Genomic DNA, 8,207 nt, shown 5'->3' on the forward strand with positions numbered 1-8,207 from the left:
GGCCCAAGGATGGGGTAACTGTCTGAGAGCTATGCAAGCAACCTGCCTAGCAATAGAAGTTACAGCCCCGGTAGTTTTATCACAAAAGTTGGTGGTCCAATGCCCGCACACCGTCCATGCTATGTTAGGAAGGAATAAGGTAGCTCAAGTGACCGCCTCGCGATGGACCCGATGGACCACGATTATGGAAACAGATAATTTGACCATTACTAAATCCGGGCCGGGCAATCCAGCAAGCATGATGCCCCTGACAAACCCCGAAGAACTAGAAAGTGATCACGACTGTGTAAACCTGTTAAGACGCCATGGAGCAGAGGGCTGAGACGCAGGAACTACCCTTACACAATCCCGAAATGGTCCTTTACACGGATGGGTCATCCTTTGTGGAAAAAGGAACCCGATTGGCAGGGTGGGCGGTTACAACAGAATTCGCAGTAGTACGAGCAGGAAGTATGGGAGGAGGGGCCTCAGCACAACAGGCAGAACTAGTCGCCCTCACCCAAGCTTGTCTCTATGCTCAAGACAAGACGGCCAATATATATACCAATTCTAGATATGCCTTTGGCATCGCTCATGACTTTGGACAACTATGGAAACAAAGAGGTTTTCTGACAGCTGCAGGTACACCCATAAAAAATGGAAGAGAGGTAACAGCATTAATGGATGCCATCCAGTTACCCGAAGAAGTGGCCATACTAAAATGTAAGGGCCATAACAAAGAAGATACCCCTGAAGTTAGGGGCAACGCTAGGGCAGACGAAGCAGCAAAATACGCCGCCCGTACCATTACCCCCCCAACACCTCAGGTGCGATATATCACGACAAACAATGACCAAGGGGACATCCTACTAATGCAAAGAGAGACCCCAAGGGAGGAACAATGGACATGGCTAGAAAATGGGTTGCAACCCAATAAAGATGGCATATGGCAACATCTCAAAACGGGAGCAGTAGGATGCCCAAAGGAACTGATGCCGTTTTTGGCCCAACAAATACACTCGTGTGGACACATAGCCGCACAGCAAATGACAGCCAGATTCCAGAGAAACTGGTGGGCAAAAGGGTTTTGAACTCAAGCCCAAAGAATAGTGGAGCAATGTGTGACATGCCAAAAAGTAAATCCCGGACAAAAAATTGAAGTACCAATGTTAAAAGCACCTGCTCCGGCAGGGCCCTTCCAACATTTGCAGGTCGACTATATTTCCTTGCCAAAATGTCAGGGATATACAGATGTATTGGTGATGGTCGATCGCTTTTCACGATGGATCGAAGCCACCCCAGTTCGAAGCGCCACCGCTGCTGCAACCGCGAAAGTCTTGTGTAAAGATTACATTCCTAGATGGGGCGTGCCCTTATGTATTGACTCAGACCAAGGCACACATTTTACGGGGGAAATAATTAAAGAACTTTGTAGACTACTACAAATACAATGGTCATTGCATTGCCCATACCACCCCCAATCATTGGGACAAGTGGAAAGAGCAAACAGGACAATTAAACAACGGCTCACTAAGTATCACTCTGAAGGAGTGCCATGGCCTCAGGCCCTACCCCTCGTCCTATGTAGTATTCGAGCCACCCCAAATAGGACCACTGGACTCAGTCCCTATGAGGTCGTTACCGGTAGACCAATGTCGCTACCCGGAACAATAGATCTACGTAGGGCTGACATTCATCTTCTAAGTGATACAGTACTAAAGTATTGTAAAGATCTAACAGATGCTGTCAGTTTTGCTTCCCAACAGGTCAGCGCAGCTTGGCAAGAACCCCCACCGGGAGGACACAGTTTAGTCCCCGGGCTACAAGTTTGGGTAAAGAAAATAAAGCCAGCCCCCCTGGAAGACAAGTGGGAAGGTCTGTATGTCATCCTGTTGACCACAGGAGCAGCCGTGAAAGTACAAGGAAAAAAAGCTTGGATACACGCGACACACGTGAAAAGAGATACGACAGGAGCCCCAACAGAAGAATAAATTGGACTTATTGTGTACCATGATTCCCATCAGCATATTGCTAGCCATCTCCTTTACCCTTTTTCTAACATGGGTAGGAGGTATAGAGAATAACTTATTTTATCAGACCCACCTATAGATACATGGAGACCGGAGTGTATGCTACCCTCTGGCTACATCAGTGGAATCCTTGTTTGCAGCCACACCAGGTTGGCAACCCCTCCCACTATATACCGCCGACACAACGAAACAGACATGCGAGGGTCAGATGGGCTGATATAGCCAGGGCATTCGAGGGTGATGCGTGCAGCTAATAAGCTCAACAGACCCCGTTTGCCGAGGGCTCGTGGGTAAGAATTGCACAACGTCAGGTAGCTATCCCCTGTGTTTTACGGGTAAGGGATGGGGATGCGTATATGCCCTTGTCCCCCAGGACAATACCTGCATACAACAACAATGTGCCCGACACCACTGCCAGGCACACAGGGGCCAGCTGACCTGTACATGCGATGAACAAAGGTGCTTTAATGTCACAGCAGGAAGACAATTCATTTGTGGTCAGTGTAATGGGACCCATGTATCATCCGGTAAATGGACCTTCCCATTTGATACATTCCAGCTGTCCGGGTCTGGGGGAAACTCAAATGACCCCCTTAACTATTATTATACAGTTTGCGAAGGTTGATAACCGGGAGGTCAAATGTTACCGAGCAAAGAATGGATTTGCGTTCCTCCTCAATGGAACATACACAACAGCGACGCCAAAACTCCCCTCTCTCTTCGCAGTAGGAGTAATCGCCCCCGTAGCTGTTCCCTGCCCCACCAATACACCATCCAGACGGAAACTCCGGGCAGTCTCCGAGGAGTTCTGTGCAGATTGGCGGGATCCGACCACACTGGGTAGCTCAGTAGGGTGGGGTATTCTATCGGCCATATCATTGGGAGGGGGCGCAGGAGTGATAGCAGCCAAGAATAGGAATTATCTGATGTGCGGAATCACCCTCCTGGGCAATAGCACCATTAAAGCATTAACCGCCATACATAGATACATAGATACATAGAAGATAGGAGCAGGAGTAGGCCATTCGGCCCTTCGTGCCTGCTCCGCCATTTAATGAGATCATGGCTGATCCTTTAATTCAGTATCCCGTCCCCGCCTTCTCTCCGTAACCCTTAACCCCTTTTGCCCGTAGAAATATATCTAATTCCCTCTTAAATATATTTAATGAGCTGGCGTACACTGCCCTCTGTGGCAATGAGTTCCACAGGTTCACCACTCTCTGAGTGAAGAAATTCCCCCTCATCTCTGTCCTAAATGGTTTAGCCCTTATCCTTAAATTATGTCCTCTAGTTCTGTTCTCACCCGCCAAGGGAAACATTCCTTCTGCATCCAGTCTGTCTAGACCTGTCAGAATTTTATACACTTCTATGAGGTCCCCTCTCAATCTTCTAAACTCCAGTGTGTACATCCCTAAACTACATAGTCTCTCCTCATAGGTCATTCCCGCCATTCCTGGTATCAGCCTGGTGAATCGCCGCTGCACCCCCTCCATGGCAAGAACATCCTTCCTCAGATGAGGCGACCAAAACTGTACACAGTACTCGAGGTGTGGTCTCACCAGTGCCCTGTACAGCTGCAGCAAGGTATCCCTGTTCCTGTATTCTAACCCTTTTGCTATGAAGGCCAGCATACCGTTTGCCTTCTTGACCGCCTGTTGCACCTGCATGCTCGCCTTCAGTGACTGGTGTACAAGAACACCCAGGTCTCTCTGTACTTCCCCCTCTCCCAATCTATTGCCATTTAAATAATAATTTGCCCTCCCGTTCCTGCACCCAAGGTGGATAACTTCGCACTTGTCCACATTATAGTGCATCTGCCATTTATCCGCCCAATCGCCCAGTCTGTCCAAATCGCTCTGGAGCTAAATAAGGAAATGGCAACCTTACGTCTTTTTAGCATGCAAAACCGATATGCTTTGGACTACCTCTTGGCACAAGAGGGAGGTGTGTGTATGATTATAGGAGACAAATGCATCACAAATGTCAATAGTGAGAAACAAAATATCCAAAACGCTATAGACAAGATTAAAAATCAACTGGCCGACTTCATTGAAGCCGGAGGGGGTGAAGGATGGTTTGCATGGCTGAAAACATTGGGACAGAAATTACTGTATGGTTTGATTGTTATAAGTGGCGTAATTTTGGGAATTATTATTTTTGTAACTATTATCAAATGTTGTATAAGTCGTGCAGGAGCTACTATACTCCCTCGCCTCTCCCGAATTAGGGTAGAAGTAGACGCAGCAGAGGAGGGGAAACCCCCAGAGGAAGCCTGTTCGGTCCTACACAGTTATCTGTAAACTCGAAATTAAAACCCTTTTGGTTGTGTTCATGGCCAGAACACAAACAAAACGGAGCCACGGGGTATGGTCTTGATAAAGTGCACTATCAGGAGGATACCTTGTATATAATGATTCTTGGAGATTGTACAAAGAATCAAAGGGAGGAATGTGGAAATGTGAATAAAATGGACGATGAATTGGCTTACAAAAATGGCTTCGCACAAGGAAAGTCTAGATTAGATTAAAGAGCAGCCCCAGCTTTGCAAAGTGCAAAGCTAGCAGAAAAGAGAGACACCTGCCCCAGCCTGCGGCCAAGTGTTAACGAGCAATAAAGGTCACTGAAAGGGCTTAACTGCTAGCTAGAAGATGATTGGCTAGCTATTGTGCGGTGCCCAATCACGATCCGGTACTTCAGGAAGGCATATGCAGCAGTGAGACAAGTCAGGACTTGCCCGCCAGACTGAAGACCAGATCATGGCCAAACTGAAAGGGCTTAAGTGATCCCCATTGGAGAACGCTTGTTGCCAGGGAAGTGATGTAATGACCCTTGTCCCACTGTATAAAAGGGGCTTCCCTACCGGTATTCGCTCTTAGCCAGAAGACGTGTGGATCATCAAGAGAGTCAGACACCTCCCGGGGACGCAAATGCTGGCAACACGTGCCTAACCCGGTGTGACTCTCGGGACACGAATGTACTGTAAAAGACCTCAATATACTGTGTGACCACTGCGAACAGTTGGAAGTAATAAAATGTTGTTTTAACTCTCCGAACCCTCGAGCCTGAAATCATTCTTCGTACTACGGAACTCAAGACGAGGACCAGGAAAACCCGGTTCTAACAGTTGCATAAGTACTGTTGTACTTGAATGTTAAAATGAAAAAATAAACCCCGGGGGGACGCGGGCTTCACACACCCCGAGTGCGGCCCCAGGCCCGATTATAAGAGCAGTGAACATTAGCCGCCTCCACCCGCGGGTTCCCGTTTCACTCCGGATCGAATCTCAACAAAGCGCCAAACTCCGGGACAGACAGGAAGTGAGTCAGGGAGCGTCTGTAAATGGAGGAGAAATGGAGACTAGTCAGGGAGCGTCTGTAAATGGAGGATAAATGGAGACTAGTCAGGTAACATCTGTAAATGGAGGAGAAATGGTGACTGGTCAGGGAGCGTCTAAATGGAGGAGAAATGGTGACTGGTCAGGGAGCGTCTAAATGGAGGAGAAATGGTGACTGGTCAGGGAGTGTCTGTAAATGGAGGAGAAATGGTGACTGGTCAAGGGACGTCTGTAAATGGAGGAGGAATGGTGACTGATCAGGGAGCGTCTGTAAATGGAGGAGAAATGGAGACTGGTTAGGGAGAAATCATTCAGCATTTTTTGGGGGTTGGTTTGTGTGAACAAATCTATCAGTGATTTAAATGAGAGTTTTTCTGTGTCCCAGCTCCTGTAAATACTGGCTGTAAAGGGGCCGGACTCTCAGGAGGCTCCACACCGCTGGCTGCTCATGTGTCAGTGATCTCCCATCAGATTAATGTGCTTCTGCTGTGGGTGTGTTTAATAAAGTGCCCGAAGCACTCACTGTAACACTCTCACATATCCCACCTGCAGTGTAATGTCTGTGCTGTGTGCTTCCTGTCCAATATCCCCCTGATCCCTGGCTCTCCTGTTACACCAACTCGGTATAATGGGACAAGAAGTGCCAGCTCAAGAGATTCCCAAATCAGGGACGGAATGAAAGGTTCAGACATGTGGAATGTTAATCTTACACAATGTGTGAGATGCTGAGCACCCGCCCAACATTTCACCACCACACCTTCTTTCAAATAGTTTCTTCAATCTCTCTTCTGAAGCCATGGTTTTGTGACAGAGTCAGGTGAGTGAAAAAACTGGGATTGGAGGAAAATACTATGGGGTTTGTTTTCAGGAGAGGGAGGAGGGAGAGTGTGTGGGACCGGGATTTACAGCTTTAGGAGTAAGAACAATGTTCCACAGAAACTAAAATTGTCCGTTCTGAATTTCTATCCTGTACTTACAATGCTGACTTTTATAAACTCCTTTTACAGGCTGTTGGAAGAGGAGGATTTGCAGACAGGAATCTCAAACCAAACATCACTTCAAGATCTGACAGAGTCACTCGGTTCACAGGACCTGAATGACACTGGCCTTTGAACATAGAATGAGAAATGTTGTAACCAGTTTCACAGCCTGAAAAAACATCACACTATTCACAGCGGGGAGAAACTGTACACGTGCTCTGTGTGTGAACGAGGCTTCAACCGATCATCCAACCTGGAGAGACACAAGGACACCCGCACCACGGCGAAACCGGGGAAATGTGGGGACTGTGAGAAGGGATTCAATTACCCATCCCAGCTGGAAGCTCATCGAAGCACTCACACTGGGGAGAGGCCGTTCACCTGCTCCGTGTGTGGGAAGGGATTCACTCAGTCATCCAACCAGCTGGCACACCAGCGAGTTCACACTGGGGAGAGGCCATTCACCTGCACCTTGTGAGGGAAGGGATTCACTCAGTCATCCAACCTGCTGGCACACCAGCGAGTTCACACTGGGGAGAGGCCATTCACCTGCACCTTGTCTGGGAAGGGACTCACTCAGTCATCCAACCTGCTGGCACACCAGCGAGTTCACACTGGGGAGAGGCCATTCACCTACACCTTGTGTGGGGAGGGATTCACTCAGTCATCCAACCTGCTGACACACCAGCGAGTTCACAACTGACTGCAGGGGTTGGATTCTGCTGTTATTGCTGCTGTTAATCACATCCAGGCCTGAACCATGTTCATTCTGACAGTTGGAGTTTGTTTCTGCTGATGCCAATAACTCCTGTAACTGGGCTGGAGTTTAATATTCTGGCTATATGTTAAATAGATCAGCTTTGTTTTAAACATGTTGTTGTAGATTTTTCTCTTTCCCACCTGAGTGTTTAGCATCACCTGGCTGGAGCTCAGAAAGGACAATCTGGGGGAGGATCGTACGGCGGGAACAGAACTCCAGCCTGGACACAGTCCTTCAGGGCCACACTGAGAGGGGCAAACGGCACTTTGGTCTCTATCGTCTTCTCGGGTGAATTTCTCACGTGTGTTCAGGATAATTTCCTGCAACAATATGTCCTAGAACCAACAAGGGGACAGGCCATGTTAGATTTAGTAATGTACCAGATTTAGTGAACAGCCTCACTATGAGTGAACATTTATCTAACAGCGATCATAACATGATCGAGTTCCACATTATGTTTGAAAGGGAGAAATGCGAAACAGCTATTAAGGTTCTAGTGTTAGTTCAGGGCAAATTCAATGGGATGAGACCGAGACTGTCCACAGTAAACTGGGGAAATCTGTTACTGGGTAAAACAACAGATGATCAGTGGGAGATGTTCAAAAAATAATTTACGGTGATACAGAAGCAGCTTCTACCCCCGAGGGGCAAGAGCTCTACTTACCAAAAAACCCCAGCCATGGACGACTAAAGAGAGAAGGGACAACATCAAACTAAAAGAACAAGTACACCGAAATACAATAAATAGCACAAATCCTGGTGATTGGGAGAAATACAAAGAACAACAAAGGGTGACAAAACACAGTAAGAGCTACAAAAAGGGAGTATGAAAAGAAACTTGTAAGGATATCAAAATCAACACAATTTTTATTACAATTATCTAAGGAAAAGAATGGTGGTCAGGAGCAATGTGGGCCCCTTGAAAACTGATAATGGTGACATTGTAAATGGTAATAAAAAGGCGGACATGTTGAATAATTATTTTGTGTCAGTATTGACAGAGTGGAAGAGGATAGCAGGCTGGATATCCCAAGGAAACTAATATTGAATCAGGGACGGGGACTCACCAAAATAACAGTAATGAAGAAAATAATGGCACTAAAGAGTAACAAATCCCCAGGACC

The 8,207-nt window shown here is 47.2% G+C and overlaps 1 pseudogene; it reads left to right on the plus strand.

Annotated features, from left to right (window-relative positions):
• Positions 1 to 555: 555 nt before the first annotated feature.
• LOC147118759 (uncharacterized) lies at positions 556 to 3,010 on the plus strand (annotated as a pseudogene).
• Positions 3,011 to 8,207: the final 5,197 nt, after the last annotated feature.

This window comes from Somniosus microcephalus, chromosome 4, assembly GCF_052327205.1.
Source record: "Somniosus microcephalus isolate GS21.2 chromosome 4, FLI_Smic_1.0, whole genome shotgun sequence".
Taxonomy (NCBI): domain Eukaryota; kingdom Metazoa; phylum Chordata; class Chondrichthyes; order Squaliformes; family Somniosidae; genus Somniosus; species Somniosus microcephalus.